The following is a 21832-nucleotide window of genomic DNA, read 5'->3' as shown; positions in this document are numbered from 1 at the left end:
AAGAGTTTTTACGAGGATAGTGAGGCTCAAGTTAGAGTACATAGGAAAGAGGGAAATTATTTCCCAGTAAAAGTAGGCCTTACACAAGGATGTGTGATGTCACCGTGGTTGTTTAATATATTTATAGATGGGGTTGTAAGAGAAGTAAATGCGAGGGTCTTGACAAGAGGCGTGGAGTTAAAAGATAAAGAATCACACATAAAGTGGGAGTTGTCACAGATGCTCTTTGCTGATGACACTGTGCTCTTGGGAGATTCTGAAGAGAAGTTGCAGAGATTGGTGGATGAATTTGGTAGGGTGTGCAAAAGAAGAAAATTAAAAGTGAGGGAGAGAGTATGGAGGAGGTGAATGTATTCAGATATTTGGGAGTGGACGTGTCAGCGGATGGGTCTATGAAAGATGAGGTGAATCATAGAATTGATGAGGGGAAAAGGGTGAGTGGTGCACTTAGGAGTCTGTGGAGACAAAGAACTTTGTCCTTGGAGGCAAAGAGGGAAATGTATGAGAGTATAGTTTTACCAACACTCTTATATGGGTGTGAAGCATGGGTGATGAATGTTGCAGCGAGGAGAAGGCTGGAGGCAGTGGAGATGTCATGTCTGAGGGCAATGTGTGGTGTGAATATAATGCAGAGAATTCGTAGTTTGGAAGTTAGGAGGAGGTGCGGGATTACCAAAACTGTTGTCCAGAGGGCTGAGGAAGGGTTGTTGAGGTGGTTCGGACATGTAGAGAGAATGGAGCGAATCAGAATGACTTCAAGAGTGTATCAGTCTGTAGTGGAAGGAAGGCGGGGTAGGGGTCGGCCTAGGAAAGGTTGGAGGGAGGGGGTAAAGGAGGTTTTGTGTGCGAGGGGCTTGGACTTCCAGCAGGCGTGCGTGAGCGTGTTTAATAGGAGTGAATGGAGACGAATGGTTTTTAATACTTGACGTGCTGTTGGAGGGTGAGCAAAGTAACATTTATGAAGGGGTTCAGGGAAACCGGCAGGCCGGACTTGAGTCCTGGAGATGGGAAGTACAGTGCCTGCACTCTGAAGGAGGGGTGTTAATGTTGCAGTTTAAAAACTGTAGTGTAAAGCACCCTTCTGGCAAGACAGTGATGGAGTGAATGATGGTGAAAGTTTTTCTTTTTCGGGCCACCCTGCCTTGGTGGGAATCGGCCAGTGTGATAATAATATATATATATATATATATATATATATATATATATATATATATATATATATATATATATATATATATATATATATATACATGTATATATATATATATATATATATATATATATATATGTGCAAGGAATTCTCAAGAGCAGGCGAAATATACACAAACACTGATCTCTGGCTGAAGGAGACTCGAACCTACGAACCTTGGAACAAGGTACGCAGTGCTTTATCAATCTACCCACACTGGACAATACCTTGGAGTCCAGCTTGCGCTAGACTTTGATCAAAGGCAGCCAGCTTTCAGGGAGAAGACTTACAGCTTTTCATCTCATCCCCTGGATGCATCAGCCTTACTAGAGATATTAACAATATTACTAGAGATATTGTTAATATCTCTAGTAAGGCTGATGCATGCAGGAGATGAGATGAAAAGCTGTCAGCCTTCTCCCTGAAAGCTGGCTGCCTTGGATCAATGTCTAGCGCAAGCTGGACTCCAAGGTATTGTCCAGTGTGGGTAGATTGGTAAAGCACTGCGTGCCTTGTTCCAAGGTTCGTAGGTTCGATTCTCCTTCAGCCAGAGATCAGTGTTTATATATATATATATATATATATATATATATATATATATATATATATATATATATATATATATATGTATATATATATATATATATATATATATATATATATATATACATATATATATATATATATATATATATATATATATATATATATATATATATATATATATATATATATATATATATATATATATATATATATATATATATATATATATATATATATATATGGGCTAGTAACCCCTTCTCCTGTAAACATTTACTAAAAAAGAGAAGAAAAACTTTATAAAACTGGGATGCTTGAATGTGCGTGGATGTAGTGCGGATGACAAGAAACAGATGATTGCTGATGTTATGAATGAAAAGAAGTTGGATGTCATGGCCCTAAGCGAAACAAAGGTGAAGGGGGTAGGGGAGTTTCGGTGGGAGGAAATAAATGGGATTAAATCTGGAGTATCTGAGAGAGTTAGAGCTAAGGAAGGGGTAGCAATAATGTTGAAGGATCAGTTATGGAAGGAGAAAAGAGAATATGAATGTGTAAATTCAAGGATTATGTGGATTAAAGTAAAGGTTGGATACGAAAAGTGGGTCATAATAAGCGTGTATGCACCTGGAGAAGAGAGGAATGTAGAGGAGAAAGAGAGAATTTGGGAGATGTTAAGTGAATGTATAGGAACCCTTGAACCAAGTGAGAGAGTAATTGTGGTAGGGGACCTGAATGCTAAAGTAGGAGAAACTTCTAGAGAGGGTGTGGTAGGTAAGTTTGGGGTGCCAGATGTAAATGATAATGGGAGCCATTTGATTGAACTTTGTATAGAAAGGGGTTTAGTTATAAGTAATACATATTTTAAGAAAAAGAGGATAAATAAGTATACAAGATATGATGTAGGGCAAAATGACAGTAGTTTGTTGGATTATGTATTGGTAGATAAAAGACTGTTGAGTAGACTTCAGGATGTACATGTTTATAGAGGGGCCACAGATATATCAGATCACTTTTTAGTTGTAGCTACTCTGAGAGAAAAAGGCAGATGGGATACAAGGAGAATAGAAGCATCAGGGAAGAGAGAGGTGAAGGTTTGTAAACTAAAAGAGGAGGCAGTTAGGATAAGATATAAACAGCTATTGGAGGATAGATGGGCTAATGAGAGCATAGGCAATGGGGTCGAAGAGGTAGGGTAGGTTTAAAAATGTAGTGTTAGAGTGTTCAGCAGAAGTTTGTGGTTACAAGGAAGTGGGTGCGGGAGGGAAGAGGAGCGATTGGTGGAATGATGATGTAAAGAGGGAGAAAAAGTTAGCATATGAGAAGTTTTTACAAAGTAGAAGTGATGCAAGGAGGAAAGAGTATATGGAGTAAAAGAGAGAGGTTAAGAGAGTGGTGAAGCAATGTATAAAGAGAGCAAATGAGAGAGTGGGTGAGATGTTATCGACAAATTTTCTTGAAAATAAGAAAAAGTTTTGGAGTGAGATTAACAAGCTAAGGAAGCCTAGAGAACAAATGGATTTGTCAGTTAAAAATAGGAGAGGAGAGTTATTAAATGGAGAGTTGTAAAGTAAAAGGACACAAGTGCAACTAATGTGACATTTTTATTGTGGCAACGTTTCGCTCTCCAGGAGCTTTATCAATCCGTTACAAACAGTACATGGACACAGAGGATACATATAGGCTCAGAGCGAGGTGCAATACTAGTGGTAGTAGTAGTAGTAGTGAGATAAGTTGTAGTAGTAGTAGTAATGCAATATATAGAACAATTGACTCGCACAAGAGTAAAAGAATATAAAAGCTATACTAAGTTATATATATATATATATATATATATATATATATATATATATATATATATATATATATATATATATATATATATATATATATATATATATATATATATATATATATATATATATATATATATATATATATATATATATATATATATATATATATATATATGTATATATATATGTATATATATATATATATATATATATATATATATATATATATATATATATATATATATATATATATATATATATATATATATATATATATATATATATATATATATATATATATATATATATATATATATATATATATATATATATATATATATATATATATATATATATATATATATATATATATATATATATATATATATATATATATGTATATGTCGTGCCGAATAGGCAGAGTTTGCCATCTTGGCTTAAATAGCAAGGCTCATTTTGCCATATAAGACAAGTGAAAATTTGTGTATGCAATGATTTCGCGAAAATCATTCTGAACCTAACGAAAAAACTATATTTCACTGTGTTTGTTTAGTATTAAATTATTGTAAACAAATCTAAAATATATTTAGTTGTGTCAGGCTAAAATAAATTGCGCTTGTTGTAATAAGGTTAGGTAAGTTTTCTAAGTTCTTTTTGGTGCAAAATTATAAATTTTTACATCAACATTAATGAAAAAAATATATCTTTAAACGTATAAGAGAAAATTTTAGAAAGGATTTAATTTTAAATGAGTTCTTGCTAATTGGCCAGTTTCACATATTCGGCACGACATATATATATATATATATATATATATATACATATATATATATATATATATATATATATATATATATATATATATACATATACATATATATATTTCTTTCTTTCAACACACCGGCCGTATCCCACCGAGGCGGGGTGGCCCAAAAGGAAAAACGAAAGTTTCTCCTTTTACATTTAGTAATATATACAGGAGAAGAGGTTACTAGCCCCTTGCTCCCGGCATTTTAGTTGCCTCTTACAACACGCATGGCTTACGGAGGAAGAATTCTGTTCCACTTCCCCATGGAGATAAGAGGAAATAAACAAGAATAAGAACTAGAAAGAAAATAGAAGAAAACCCAGAGGGGTGTGTATATATGTGCTTGTACATGTATGTGTAGTGTGACCTAAGTGTAAGTAGAAGTAGCAAGACGTACCTGAAATCTTGCATGTTCATGAGACAGAAAAAAGGACACCAGCAATCCTACCATCATGTAAAACAATTACAGGCTTTCGTTTTACACTCACTTGGCAGGACGGTAGTACCTCCCTGGGCGGAGGTACTATATATATATATATATATATATATACATATATATATATATATATATATATATATATATATATATATATATATATATATATATATATATATATATATATATATAGGTAGTAGGTTGGTAGACAGCAACCGCCCAGGGAGGTACTACCGTCCTGCCAAGTGAGTGTAAAACGAAAGCCTGTAATTGTTTTACATGATGGTAGGATTGCTGGTGTCCTTTTTTCTGTCTCATGAACATGCAAGATTTCAGGTACGTCTTGCTACTTCTACTTACACTTAGGTCACACTACACATACATGTACAAGCACATATATACACACCCCTCTGGGTTTTCTTCTATTTTCTTTCTAGTTCTTATTCTTGTTTATTTCCTCTTATCTCCATGGGGAAGTGGAACAGAATTCTTCCTCCGTAAGCCATGCGTGTTGTAAGAGGCGACTAAAATGCCGGGAGCAAGGGGCTAGTAACCTCTTCTCCTGTATATATTACTAAATGAAAAAGGAGAAACTTTTGTTTTTCCTTTTGGGCCACCCCACCTCAGTGGGATACGGCCGGTGTGTTGAAAGATGAAATATATATATATATATATATATATATATATATATATATATATATATATATATATATATATATATATATATATATATATATATATATATGGCAGGGATGCTAGTAGAAGAGCCAGCAGAGGTGCTAGCACGAGAGCTAGGAGAAGTGCTAGCAGGAGTGCTAGCACGAATGCTAGAAGGAGTGTTAGCAGGAGAGATAGCAGGACTGCTAGTAGGAGAGCTATCAGGAGAGCTTGCGGGAGTACTAGCAGGAAAGATAGTAGGAGTGCTAGCAAGAGAGCTAGCAGGAGTGGTAGCAAGAAAGTTAGCACTAGTACTAGCAGGGACGTTAGCAGTGCCAGAAAGACTGCTAGGAGGAGTGTTAGCAGGAGTGCTAGGAGTGCTAGTAGTAGAGTTAGGAGTGCCAGCAAGACTGCTAGTGGGAGTACTAGCAGGAGTGCTAGCAGAACAGATAGCGGGAGCGCTAGGGGGAATGTTAACTAGAGTGTTAGCAGGACAGCTAGCAGAAGAGCTAGCAAGAGTGTTAGCAGGAGAACTAGCAGAAGAGCTACCAAGAGTGTTAGCATGAGAACTAGCAGTAGAGCTAGCGGGAAAATTAGCAGGCGTGTTAGGAGAGCTAACAGAAAAGCTATCAGGAGTTTAGCAGGAGTGCTAGCAGGCGAGCTATCATGAGAGATATCAGCAGTGTTAGCGAGAGTGCTAGCGAGAGTGCTAGCAGGAGTACTAACAGAAAAAAATAGTACTAGCAGGAGTGCTAGCACGAGTTCTAGTAGGAGTGCTAACAGGAGTGCTAACAGGAGTGCTAGCAGGAGTTCTAGCAGGAGTACTAGCAGCAGCTATAGTAGGAGTGCTAGCAGGAGAGCTAGAAGGAGTTCTAGGAGGAGTGCTAGCAGGAGTTCTGAAAGAAGTGCTAGAAAGAGTTCCAGCAAGAGTGCTAGCAGGAGTTCTAGCAGGAGTGCTAGCAAGAGTTCTAGCAGGAATGCTAGCAGGAGTGCTAGTAGGAGATCTAGCAGGAGTGATAGCAGGAAAGCTAACAGGAGTGCTAGCAGGAGTTCTAGCAGGATTGCTATTAGGAGTTCTAGAATGAGTGCTAGCAGGAGTTCTAGCAGGAGTGCTAGTAGAAGTTCTAGCAGGAGTAGTAGCAGGAGTTCTAGCAGGAGTGATAGTAGGAGTTCTAGCAGGAGTGATAGCAAGAGAGCTAGCAGGAGTGCTAGCAGGAGAGACAAATGCCTGGGTTCAAATCTCGGTTACACTGGAACCATTTTTTTCCGGGACCAGCTGGCGGGGTGATAACTGTCACCTGCTGGCGGGGTGATAACTGTCACCTGCTGGCGGGGTGATACCTGTCACCTGCTGGCGGGGTGATAACTGTCACCTGCTGGCGGGGTGATACCTGTCACCTGCTGGCGGGGTGATACCTGTCACCTGCTGGCGGGGTGATAACTGTCACCTGCTGGCGGGGTGATAACTGTCACCTGCTGGCGGGGTGATACCTGTCACCTGCTGGCGGGGTGATAACTGTCACCTGCTGGCGGGGTGATACCTGTCACCTGCTGGCGGGGTGATACCTGTCACCTGCTGGCGGGGTGATAACTGTCACCTGCTGGCGGGGTGATACCTGTCACCTGCTGGCGGGGTGATAACTGTCACCTGCTGGCGGGGTGATAACTGTCACCTGCTGGCGGGGTGATAACTGTCACCTGCTGGCGGGGTGATACCTGTCACCTGCTGGCGGGGTGATAACTGTCACCTGCTGGCGGGGTGATACCTGTCACCTGCTGGCGGGGTGATAACTGTCACCTGCTGGCGGGGTGATAACTGTCACCTGCTGGCGGGGTGATAACTGTCACCTGCTGGCGGGGTGATACCTGTCACCTGCTGGCGGAGTGATAACTGTCACCTGATGGCGGGGTGATAACTGTCACCTGCTGGCGGGGTGATAACTGTCACCTGCTGGCGGGGTGATAACTGTCACCTGATGGCGGTATGATAACTGTCACCTGCTGGCGGAGTGATAACTGTCACCTGATGGCGGGGTGATAACTGTCACCTGCTGGCGGGGTGATAACTGTCACCTGCTGGCGGAGTGATAACTGTCACCTGCTGGCGGGGTGATAACTGTCACCTGATGGCGGGGTGATAACTGTCACCTGCTAGCGGAGTGATAACTGTCACCTGATGGCGGGGTGATAACTGTCACCTGCTGGCTGGGTTATAACTGTCACCTGCTGGCAGGGTGATAACTGTCACCTGCTGGCAGGGTGATAACTGTCACCTGCTGGCAGGGTGATAACTGTCACCTGATGGCGGGATGATAACTGTCACCTGCTGGCGGAGTGATAACTGTCACCTGCTGGCGGAGTGATTATTGTCACCTGCTGGCGGGGTGATAACTGTCACCTGCTGGTGGGGTGATAACTGTCACCTGATGGCGGGGTGATAACTGTCACCTGCTGGCGGGGTGATAACTGTCACCTGCTGGCGGAGTGATTATTGTCACCTGCTGGCGGGGTGATAACTGTTACCTCCTGGCGGGGTGATAACTGTCACCTCCTGGCGGGGTGATAACCGTCTCCAGATTGTGGGGTGATAACTGTCACCTGCTGGCGGGGTGATAACTGTCTCCAGATGGTGGGGTGATAACTGTCTCCAGATGGTGGGGTGATAACTGTCACCAGATGGCAGAGTGATAATCGTGCTCAGCTGTCTGTGTTGTAACTGTCACAAAGCTTATACGTAAAAAATTTTAGTGTTTATACATTCTTCTGGAATAATCTTACATCATGGACCATACTGCTCACCACACTGGGAGATCAACTAATGTCACTTCATGGACCATACTGCTCACCACACTGGAAGATCAACTAATGTCACTTCATGGACCATACTGCTCACCACACTGGGAGATCAACTAATGTCACTTCATGGACCATACTGCTCACCACACTGGGAGATCAACTAATGTCACTTCATGGACCATACTGCTCACCACACTGGGAGATCAACTAATGTCACTTCATGGACCATACTGCTCACCACACTGGGAGATCAACTAATGTCACTTCATGGACCATACTGCTCACCACACTGGGAGATCAACTAATGTCACTTCATGGACCATACTGCTCACCACACTGGAAGATCAACTAATGTCACTTCATGGACCATACTGCTCACCACACTGGAAGATCAACTAATGTCACTTCATGGACCATACTGCTCACCACACTGGAAGATCAACTAATGTCACTTCATGGACCATACTGCTCTCCACACTGGAAGATCAACTAATGTCACTTCATGGACCATACTGCTCACCACACTGGAAGATCAACTAATGTCACTTCATGGACCATACTGCTCTCCACACTGGAAGATCAACTAATGTCACTTCATGGACCATACTGCTCACCACACTGGAAGATCAACTAACGTCACTTCATGGACCATACTGCTCACCACACTGGAAGATCAACTAATGTCACTTCATGGACCATACTGCTCACCACACTGGAAGATCAACTAATGTCACTTCATGGACCATACTGCTCACCACACTGGAAGATCAACTAATGTCACTTCATGGACCATACTGCTCACCACACTGGAAGATCAACTAATGTCACTTCATGGGCCATACTGCTCACCACACTGGAAGATCAACTAACGTCACTTCATGGACCATACTGCTCACCACACTGGAAGATCAACTAACATCACTTCATGGACCATACTGCTCACCACACTGGAAGGTCAACTAACATCACTTCATGGACCATACTGCTCACCACACTGGAAGATCAACTAATGTCACTTCATGGGCCATACTGCTCACCACACTGGAAGATCAACTAATGTCACTTCATGGACCATACTGCTCACCACACTGGAAGATCAACTAACGTCACTTCATGGACCATACTGCTCACCACACTGGAAGATCAACTAACGTCACTTCATGGACCATACTGCTCACCACACTGGAAGATCAACTAACGTCACTTCATGGACCATACTGCTCACCACACTGGAAGATCAACTAACGTCACTTCATGGACCATACTGCTCACCACACTGGAAGATCAACTAACGTCACTTCATGGACCATACTGCTCACCACACTGGAAGATCAACTAACGTCACTTCATGGACCATACTGCTCACCACACTGGAAGATCAACTAACGTTACTTCATGGACCATACTTCTCACCACACTGGAAGATCAACTAACGTTACTTCATGGACCATACTGCTCACTACACTGGAAGATCAACTAACGTCACTTCATGGACCATACTGCTCACCACACTGGAAGATCAACTAACGTCACTTCATGGACCATACTGCTCACCACACTGGAAGGTCAACTAACATTACTTCATGGACCATACTGCTCACTACACTGGAAGATCAACTAACGTCACTTCATGGACCATACTGCTCACCACACTGGAAGGTCAACTAACATTACTTCATGGACCATACTGCTCACCACACTGGAAGATCAACTAACATTTCTTCATGGACCATACTGCTCACTACACTGGAAGATCAACTAACATCACTTCATGGACCATACTGCTCACTACACTAGAAGATCAACTAACATTACTTCATGGACCATACTGCTCACTACACTGGAAGATCAACTAACGTCACTTCATGGACCATACTGCTCACCACACTGGAACGTCAACTAACATTACTTCATGGACCATACTGCTCACTACACTGGAAGATCAACTAACGTCACTTCATGGGCCATACTGCTCACCACACTGGAAGGTCAACTAACATTACTTCATGGACCATACTGCTCACCACACTGGAAGGTCAACTAACATTACTTCATGGACCATACTGCTCACTACACTGGAAGATCAACTAACATTACTTCATGGACCATACTGCTCACTACACTGGAAGATCAACTAACGTCACTTCACGGACCATACTGCTCACCACACTGGAAGGTCAACTAACATTACTTCATGGACCATACTGCTCACCACACTGGAAGATCAACTAACATTACTTCATGGACCATACTGCTCACTACACTGGAAGATCAACTAACATCACTTCATGGACCATACTGCTCACTACACTGGAAGATCAACTAACATTACTTCATGGACCATACTGCTCACTACACTGGAAGATCAACTAACGTCACTTCATGGATCATACTGCTCACCACACTGGAAGGTCAACCAACATTACTTCATGGACCATACTGCTCACTACACTGGAAGATCAACTAACGTCACTTCATGGGCCATACTGCTCACCACACTGGAAGGTCAACTAACATTACTTCATGGACCATACTGCTCACCACACTGGAAGATCAACTAACGTCACTTCATGGGCCATACTGCTCACCACACTGGAAGATCAACTAACATCACTTCATGGACCATACTGCTCACCACACTGGAAGATCAACTAACATCACTTCATGGACCATACTGCTCACCACACTGGAAGATCAACTAACATCACTTCATGGACCATACTGCTCACCACACTGGAAGATCAACTAACATCACTTCATGGACCATGCTGCTCACCACACTGGAAGGTCAACTAACATTACTTCATGGACCATACTGCTCACCACACTGGAAGATCAACTAACGTCACTTCATGGGCCATACTGCTCACCACACTGGAAGATCAACTAACATCACTTCATGGACCATACTGCTCACCACACTGGAAGATCAACTAACATCACTTCATGGACCATACTGCTCACCACACTGGAATGTCAACTAACATTACTTCATGGACCATACTGCTCACCACACTGGAAGATCAACTAACATTACTTCATGGACCATACTGCTCACCACACTGGAAGATCAACTAACATCACTTCATGGACCATACTGCTCACCACACTGGAAGATCAAATAACGTCACTTCATGGACCATACTGCTCACCACACTGGAAGATCAACTAACGTCACTTCATGGACCATACTGCTCACCACACTGGAAGATCAACTAACGTCACTTCATGGACCATACTGCTCACCACACTGGAAGATCAACTAACGTCACTTCATGGACCATACTGCTTACCACTCTGGAAGATCAAATAACGTCACTTCATGGACCATACTGCTCACCACACTGGAAGATCAACTAACGTCACTTCATGGGCCATACTGCTCACCACACTGGAAGATCAACTAACGTCACTTCATGGGCCATACTGCTCACCACACTGGAAGATCAACTAACGTCACTTCATGGGAAATACTGCTCACCACACTGGAAGATCAACTAACATCACTTCATGGACCATACTGCTCACCACACTGGAAGATCAACTAACGTCACTTCATGGGCCATACTGCTCACCACACTGGAAGATCAACTAACATCACTTCATGGACCATACTGCTCACCACACTGAAAGATCAACTAACATCACTTCATGGACCATACTGCTCACCACACTGGAAGATCAACTAACGTTACTTCATGGACCATACTGCTCACCACACTGAAAGATCAACTAACATCACTTCATGGAACATACTGCTCACCACACTGGAAGATCAACTAACATCACTTCATGGACCATACTGCTCACCACACTGAAAGATCAACTAACATCACTTCATGGAACATACTGCTCACCACACTGGAAGATCAACTAACATCACTTCATGGACCATACTGCTCACCACACTGAAAGATCAACTAACATCACTTCATGGAACATACTGCTCACCACACTGGAAGATCAACTAACATCACTTCATGGACCATACTGCTCACCACACTGGAAGGCATAGCGGTAATGATGGAGGTTGTAAAATAATTTGTACTTCTAAAACTTTAAACTGTAAACATTGAGAAAATATAAACTACAAAATGTGAAAGAGAAATTTATAAGTGAATATAAAATTCACTTCTAAAATTCACCTACATAATTCAGTATTACGATAAATCCTTTATAAAAATCATGTGTTGAAACAACTGAAATGGGTGATCAGTGTAGCTTAGCCTTAATTAATGACCCTCTTGTAGTCTGTGGACAACAAGGAGGTTATTAAAGCTGCATGTCACTTGTTGGTAGAAGCACAAGAGATGCGATGACATCTCTTCTGCTTCTACCAACTTTTCTGTACTCGACTGAAGAAGCCTACTGAGTAGGCGAAACGTTTCGAAATATAGATTCGTAACTGTTGCATATGTATCTTACCTAACAACCTGTCAACATGTCACTTGCTGAAGGACACACTTGTGTAACATTTTGGTATCTTTATTGAGGATAAGTTTTGCCAGCCGTCGGCTTCATCAGTCCAAGACAGAGAACAAAACGGTTGAATATGTGAAGGAGTTTGAGGTAAACAGTCCCTCAACCTGGTGGATATGTTCAGCCCATCATTCTTGGTAGAAATGCAATACATACACGAAAAGGGGCTTATATACTGGAAAGAGGTGAGGCGAAGCAGTTGGAGGCAGCATCACTGGTGGACAAAATCCACTAGTGGAAATAGGTCATAACACTTGCTTAGGCTTGCATATGCTGTACTTTTATCAAGACTGATGGACTGAACGCATTATCTCCAGGCTGGGAGACTGATTATCTTAAATTCTTTCACGTCTTCTACCGTTTTGTACTCTGTATTGGACTGACGAAGCCCCTGACGGGTGAAACTTTTCCAAAATGATTATACCCAAGTGTTGCTCCGCATGGGTCAGTAGGCCTGTTGCAGTGTTCCTTCTTTCTTCTTATGTAGCACAAGTGTCTCACTCGTCCACTTGTCAGTTTTCTGAATCATTTATATAATAATGTTACCCGTTCACCACCAGCCAAGGGCTATAAACCTTAAAATATTTTAAAATAATGTTTCATTATATACACAATGAAACATGTATATATATATATATATATATATATATATATATATATATATATATATATATATATATATATATATATATATATATATATATATATATATACATGTTTCATTGTGGATTTGGAAAAGGCGTATGACAGGTTGGATAGGGGGGCAATGTGGCAGATGTTGCAAGTGTATGGTGTAGGAGGTAGGTTACTGAAAGCAGTGAAGAGTTTTTACGAGGATAGTGAGGCTCAAGTTAGAGTATGTAGGAAAGAGGGAAATTTTTTCCCAGTAAAAGTAGGCCTTAAACAAGGATGTGTGATGTCACCGTGGTTGTTTAATATATTTATAGATGGGGTTGTAAGAGAAGTAAATGCGAGGGTCTTGGCAAGAGGCGTGGAGTTAAAAGATAAAGAATCACACACAAAGTGGGAGTTGTCACAGCTGCTCTTTGCTGATGACACTGTGCTTTTGGGAGATTCTGAAGAGAAGCTGCAGAGATTGGTGGATGAATTTGGTAGGGTGTGCAAAAGAAGAAAATTAAAGGTGAATACAGGAAAGAGTAAGGTTATGAGGATAACAAAAAGATTAGGTGATGAAAGATAGAATATCAGATTGGAGGGAGAGAGTATGGAGGAGGTGAACGTATTCAGATATTTGGGAGTGGACGTGTCAGCGGATGGGTCTATGAAAGATGAGATGAATCATAGAATTGATGAGGGAAAAAGAGTGAGTGGTGCACTTAGGAGTCTGTGGAGACAAAGAACTTTGTCCATAGAGGCAAAGAGGGGAATGTATGAGAGTATAGTTTTACCAACGCTCTTATATGGGTGTGAAGCGTGGGTGATGAATGTTGCAGCGAGAAGGCTGGAGGCAGTGGAGATGTCATGTCTGAGGGCAATGTGTGGTGTGAATATAATGCAGAGAATTCGTAGTTTGGAAGTTAGGAGGAGGTGCGGGATTACCAAAACTGTTGTCCAGAGGGCTGAGGAAGGGTTGTTGAGGTGGTTCGGACATGTAGAGAGAATGGAGCGAAACAGAATGACTTCAAGAGTGTATCAGTCTGTAGTGGAAGGAAGGCGGGGTAGGGGTCGGCCTAGGAAGGGTTGGAGGGAGGGGGTAAAGGAGGTTTTGTGTGCGAGGGGCTTGGACTTCCAGCAGGCATGCGTGAGCGTGTTTGATAGGAGTGAATGGAGACAAATGGTTTTTAATACTTGACGTGCTGTTGGAGTGTGAGCAAAGTAACATTTATGAAGGGATTCAGGGAAACCGGCAGGCCGGACTTGAGTCCTGGAGATGGGAAGTACAGTGCCTGCACTCTGAAGGAGGGGTGTTAATGTTGCAGTTTAAAAACTGTAGTGTAAAGCACCCTTCTGGCAAGACAGTGATGGAGTGAATGATGGTGAAAGTTTTTCTTTTTCGGGCCACCCTGCCTTGGTGGGAATCGGCCAGTGTGATAATAAATAAATAAATAATATATATATATATATATGTGTATATATATGTATATATATGTATATATATATTTATATATATGTATATATATGTATATATATGTATATATATATATGTATATATATTCCACGGCAGATGCTAACAATATAAATATTATGCTTGATTATACTCTTCTCCCATCTAACTCTTAGTGGCAGAATATATCAGACAGCATTCTTAACAAGTTAATTTGTAGCCAAGCAGAAATTCTTAAAGACAACATTTGTGTTAAATGGCATCATAGTGTGAGAGAGCCAAGTGTCTCTGTACACAGCAGGAATAAAGACATTGTGATTAGACGTCTTGCATAACTATGTAAAATTTTTTATAATAAAGTATAGCAGTAATTTATTAAAATTTGCATTTTCTGTATATTCTGGTTATCAGACAATGGAGTGAAAAGATAGTTACTGCTGGAAAGAATAAAAAGGTACAATACTGTGACTGGAAGAATACACAGATAACCCGCTGGCAGGGAAACTTATGACAACATTTCGGTCCAACTTGGGCTAGTTAATGGTCAAAGTCGGACCGAAACGTCGTCATCAGCTTCATTCTCCTATGTCTGGTTATTTGTGTATAGTTGCTGCTGCTGCTGCTGCCTGAACCCTCAAGGAAGGTTCCTTCATGTCGGTGAGTGGCTCTGGATCCGAAGATTTGGACGTGACCTTCCTTTCCATTTTATTATATTCCCCTCTCCTAGGCGCTGTATAACATCCTCCCCCCCCCTCCTCTTCCCTCCACTCGGGTTTACCTCTGCCCAATGAATATAAAGATAATGAAATGCTACTTTGATGTTTTATAATGTTAATAACAATGAGTGAATCATCACAAGACTTGAACTCTCATCACTAATTTTCTACCTCGTGAGAAATTCCTTAACCTCACTCATGATTAAAGCCTCGCAGTGTTCTAAGATACAATGAAGGTAACGGAGATTACATGTCTCTGTGGTGATAATTACAATGATACCTAACATATGATGACGCATTTTTAGTGCCCTATAAACGGAAAAAGAAGTTATTTAAATCTTGCGAGGAAGTCGACAAGACTTTCAGAAGAAACTATGAACAAAGTTTATCATAGACACACATTAACCACATTACATTAACCACCAACTTTATTAAGCCATTTAGTTACAAAAATCTCCAAATGTAAGATATAAATCCCTCAGAGAACTGGGAATCACCCATAGCCATTTTCACATTACGACTAGGTTGTTGTCTTGCAGGTAATGTAGAGAAAACCACTTGTATCAGAACCTCTCTTCCATATGGCGATATATGATTATTAATATCACATTCGCACAACTTGTGTGTGAAGGTGATATTAATAACCAGGAAGTCCCTCTCTAGCTCTAGGCAGAGGGTAATATTGTCATTATGATGTTTGTAGCTACGATCATAATATAAAATAATAAGAAAGAGAGAGAGAGACAGACAGACAGACAGACAGACAGACAGACAGACAGACAGAAAGACAGACAGACAGAAAGACAGACAGACAGGCAGATAGACAAATGTAGACATTTTTAGTAGTGACACTTGATTTACAACTCAGGACACCATCACTGGCGACTCTGACGGAACAACGTCACTCCCACTACTAATAATCATTTCTAGAGACAAAACTTCACAACACATCAAAGATCACTCCTGGATATGGCGTAATAAAAACCATATCCATTTAACACGAGAAACTCTCTGAATAGAAGAAATGCCGAAATTTGCCACAGAAATATTTCCTAGGAACGTAATAATGCCAGTACTAGGCAGGTTCAACTTATTGCCAAATATTCCCACTATTGTATCTGTCCAGCCTATCCTAAGCTTCCCCAAGTATTTACTTCAATGACTTCATTTAGCAATTTCTTCCACTTATCTAAGATTCTATTACCAACCCAGAAGCTCTCCTATTCCCCTTCCTAAATATCAGTTTAATCAGCTTGTATCCGTTGTTTCGGTTCTGTCTTGTCCGCATATTCTCAGTGTTATAAGCATTACCTAATTATTAACAGCAATGATAAACATATATCCGGCAATCATATTTTCCCTCATTTTACGTCATTCGAGAGAATGTAGGTTCAGGAGTCTCTCAAATTATAGTCACGTGCAAAGGAACCATTGAGGCAGCAGAGAGTGCCAAGATAGTGGTCATTACCCGCAGCATCAAGGATTTTCTTGTGTAATTTCTCCGCACTGCTGCTATTTGCATAATTCCGTGTGAGCACGCAGATATTAGTCCTACCCGCTTAGACGAGCTTAGTCCTGTAATCTTGGCAGCAGTGTTAGCGCTACGTAATGCACACTCTACTTGTGGTAGTGGAATTTGCAAGAGTAATACCATGTTATCGTTTTTGTTTCTCTTTACAGTAGCTGTACTAAAGTAGTGGAAAGAAAATAGTAGCAATAATATTAGTAATAATAATAATAATAATAATAATAATAATAATAATAATAATAATAATAATAATAATAATAATAATAATAATAGTGTTAGTAGGAGTAGATTAAAATAATGTAACTTACTAATTAGTTTCTTATTAATGCTCTCTTGGTAGAGACATTAGCTGTACTGAAGTCAAAACAGAATCAATGGGAACAATATTCTGTGTAGTTCTCGGTAGAGATAATTTTGGTGAAAATTTATAGTAATTGTATTTATCAGAACAAGCAGTTCGAAATATTGGCACTTAGAAGTAGTTGTAGTTTTATTAATAACAGTAACAATTATTCTAATTTAAATGGAAACTGAATTATAATTCATTTTTTAAACGTTGTTTTTATGCTGAATGGAAGTAAAATGTAGCTAAGCAGAAAGACACAATTGAATTTCCGAGTAAGCAAGCCAAGAGTTGGACATTATTGCCTAGTTCCTGGAAACATCTCTGGGGACGTCATAGTTATACAGAATTCTACCAACCTGGCGTCCTCTCAGTGTCCTCACAAGGCTTCACTTTCAGACTGTTTCTTTGGAGCACAATATCTTGCTAACTGCAAAAAAAAATTTCTCTCCTTCTCCTACTTACTTTATTAATTAATAAAGAGCTACTGTATTCAGCATAGATTTCAGCTGAACTTTTACAGATGACAAGAACACACGAAAAACAAATAAAATTATTTTCGTTGAACTTAAAAATAATAATTGTCCAATTATGACACGAAGCATGGAAAAACTAGAAATGGTAAAACACAAAAACATCAATGGGATCAAAATGCCCAAATGAATATCTAATAACAATAATATTTAGTACGACATTTAAGACTGGAAATATTATTTCATCACGCGTCAAAGGCTGGAAATAATTATATAATAGAGTTTGTTTACGAGTATATATTTATGGGAATGTAGGGTTAAATTATGGATATCACAGACAAGTCGATGAATCAGACAACCCTTGGGCATTTTTATTTATACAATCGTTTAGCCAACTAGTGGCTTTATAATCTATGCATTGAATTGAAAAAATAATACTGATTGGCGAAATGTACTTCATGAATAAAGAGATACCTATGTATTACACATGTGTGTTATGTCTCAGAGTGAATCTACTGGAAGCTGCCCATCCAGTGTTAGTCAGTCTTATGGTTTGTTTTGAAGTTGTTCCAGATGAGGTCTTCGTAAATTTATACGGAAGTATAGCCATCAATACCTGTGTTAAAAGTATAGGTCCAGCCAGGACCGAGTCGAGACTTGATCAGTCCTTGTTCGGTCCTTTACCGTGTTCGTGGTAGGTCACAGGCTGGTGAATTCTCTTCAAGAGATTGGTTGCTCAAGGCAAGAGTAAATCCACGGTTCATAGAGTTTTACAACCACCGCTATTAGTTGAAGAAGAAATATGCTTTCATGCTATAAGTTAATGGCCTTTCTAGCTTACAACATTCGCTGAATGGATAGCAATAGTTACTTCAATATTCAATTTCTCCCAAAGGGCATCAACGTCAACGTTGCATAAGGAGGCTTTAGTTCTGTCTCACACTTTCTCTAGCAGTAATGTTAAAACAATAATAATAACAATAATTTTAACCATAATAATAATAATAATAATAATAATTATAATAAAAATATTATTGTATTATTATTATTATTATTATTATTATTATTATTATTATTATTATTATTATTATTATTATTATTATTATCATTAATATTACGATTATTATTATTTATCATTATTCCCCCCTCTCCTAACCTGTTTTCCGGTTTCCTCTGCTTTCTGTCATTTGTGACGGCCAGTCGTCCGGGAGAGAACGACACGTCGTCTTAAGGTTCCCTTCTGTGTGAAGATTACTTGTGAATTGTTCCTACCACGGAATTGTTTCTTTTATTCTTTATATTAATATTAATATTTGTTATTTTTATTTTTAGCCTGGTGGCTAAAGCTCCCGCTTCACACACGGAGGGCCCGGGTTCGATTCCCGGCGGGTGGAAACATTTCGACACGTTTCCTTACACCTGTTGTCCTGTTCACCTAGCAGCAAATAGGTACCTGGGTGTTAGTCGACTGGTGTGGGTCGCATCCTGGGGGACAAGATTAAGGACCCCAATGGAAATAAGTTAGACAGTCCTTGATGACGCACTGACTTTCTTGGGTTATCCTGGGTGGCTAACCCCCCGGGGTTAAAAATCCGAACGACATCTTATCTTATCTTATCTTATCTTATCTTATCAGGTTATTTGTATTGATTTATATTATTGTTATTAAATCCGTTCGTCTTGCAGCGCTGTAGGAAGGAGCTTGCGAGAGTAAGAAGAGGGGAAGGGGTTTTTGAGGTGTAGGGGAGTATTAGGGAAAGGGGTGTGTTAGGGGAAGGGGATGTCTTAAGGGTAGGGGTGAGGAGTGGATGTGTGTGTTAGGGGTTTTTGTTCCGTGGGTTTTTTGTTCCGTGGGATTTTATTAATTTTTTTTTGTTGTTGTTGTTACCTGGGTTTTTGTTCCGTGCGTTTTTGTTCCGTGAGTTTTTGTTCCGTGGGTTTTTTTCCATGTGCTTTTGTTCTGCGGTTTTTTGTCCCGTTGGTTTTTGTTCCGTGTTTTTTTCTGTTCCGTGTATTTTCTGTTCTATGGATCTTTGTTTCATGGGTTTTTGTTCCGTGGGCTTTGTTCCATGGGTTTTTTGTCCCATGGGTTTTGTGTTCAATGGATTTTTTTCTCCATGAGTTTTTTGTTCCGTGGGTTTTTTCCTAAACCCGTGGGCCTTTCGTCAGTGCTCCTTTGTTCTCTTCTTTTTAAATACCACTATTATTAATACTTTCACTGCTACTACTCTACTATTCAACTAATTGCTTTATAAGTGCCACTACTATTTTCTTATTACTACCACTGCACCTACTACTGCATCTACTACAACCACCAATACTACTACTGGTACTACTACTGCTATTACTATCGTTTTCAGCCTGCCCCCTTTCTGTCTTCTGGCCTTCTCTGTCTCTTACACTCAATTGTGATTTGACAATGATCCAGGAGGGACCAAAACATCATCTTAACGTTCCTCTCCACAGTAATGTACCTTTTTATTCTTCATACCCAGTTGTTGCACACGTGTCTAATGCATTATCTTGTCGGTATTGTGTACCATTATTGCAATGATACCCGTTAACTAAAACACATCTCCAGTACTCTGCCTGTTCTCTGTGGTACTATTTAACTTCACTTCACCTTGATCATTGACTTGGCATTTTTCATAACACAAAGATGGTTCAGGGTCGTTTACAAGTCAAAGACACTTGTGCAACATTTCGGAATCTTTATTACGCGATCGTTTTTACAGCCAGCGGCTTCTTCAGTCAAATACAGAGAAGAACGGTGGAGGTTGAGGAGGAGTTTGATGTAATCAGTCACTCAGCCTGGAATCGATGTGTTCAGTCCATCAATCTTGAGAAAAGTAGAATGGAAAGGATAGAATGACTCAAGGTTAAACAATCGATGTCGTTGTAATTGATACAGTAATTGACTCGATGGAATAAACACACCACCACCTTTGTACTCTATATAAACACACCACGGGCATATTTTTCTCTCTCCCTCTCATGCTAACAACAGTGGACAAACTCTTCTCACTTTAGACAACAGTTTTTGAGGCATCACTTACTAACCACAACTTTATCAAAGAACTTTTGTCTTCCGTCTACCAAGGCATCACATTCCATCTTGAGGAGTGGGATACACATTATCAAGATAAATACTACTGACCAGGCAGTCAGACTATCTCAGACTGTCTCGGATTTGTAGTATCAACAAGTCTGGCGTTGTACATGAATGGTATAAAATACCGACAAGATGAAGAACTAGACACAGGTGCAACATCTGAGCATTTTTATTTGTAGAAGTTTCGCCATCCAGTGGCTTTATCAATTCATATTTGAGGACAAAATGGGAAGACAGTAGAACTATAAACAAAAAATAATGTAATCAGTCTCTCAGTCTTGAAGACTACGGTACGGTACAGCTATGTGCTTTCCTTAATTAAAGCTGTGTAACTGTTACTCTACCACGACCATATTTACAGCAAGACTCTAGAGAATGCACTCCAGATATCGACGAGCAACTCGAGGTATTGTGCATCCCTGTCACCAGAGTTGAAACGCTTAACTTCCTCTTGCCTGTGGGCGGAGTTCATATCAAAGCAACGTAACCAAACTAATTTTCAACTGCTTCGACTTTTCCTCCCCAGCTCTACGCTACAGGTTAATGACTAGAAGAAAATAGACGCGAACACCCCAGCAATGATGGAACTTCGGGCACTGGTCAAACATTATAGATCACTAATGGAATGTTCAGTTAGTGGAGGAACAAATAATAATGACCTATCTTGTGACCTCCATGTTAATTGCCTTAACTGCGTCGAAGGACACCGTTCACCGTTTTCTTTCGGGAAAGTGAGATCCAACTACGAGATCTAGCTACGCCGATAGAGGTTAGTAACACGTCGTTCCTAGTCAAGAATCACTCGACACCTTCAGCAGCCTCCGTCAAAGCTACCTGTCTGTTTACCCCATGTCGGCTTTGCTATCGCCCAGTCAACACAGTCCTAACCAGCGT

The sequence above is a fragment of the Cherax quadricarinatus genome, chromosome 26, assembly GCF_038502225.1.
Source record: "Cherax quadricarinatus isolate ZL_2023a chromosome 26, ASM3850222v1, whole genome shotgun sequence".
NCBI classification, from domain to species: Eukaryota; Metazoa; Arthropoda; class Malacostraca; order Decapoda; family Parastacidae; genus Cherax; species Cherax quadricarinatus.
The sequence above is the reverse complement of the archived record's forward strand: the minus strand, read 5'-3'. Positions refer to the sequence as shown.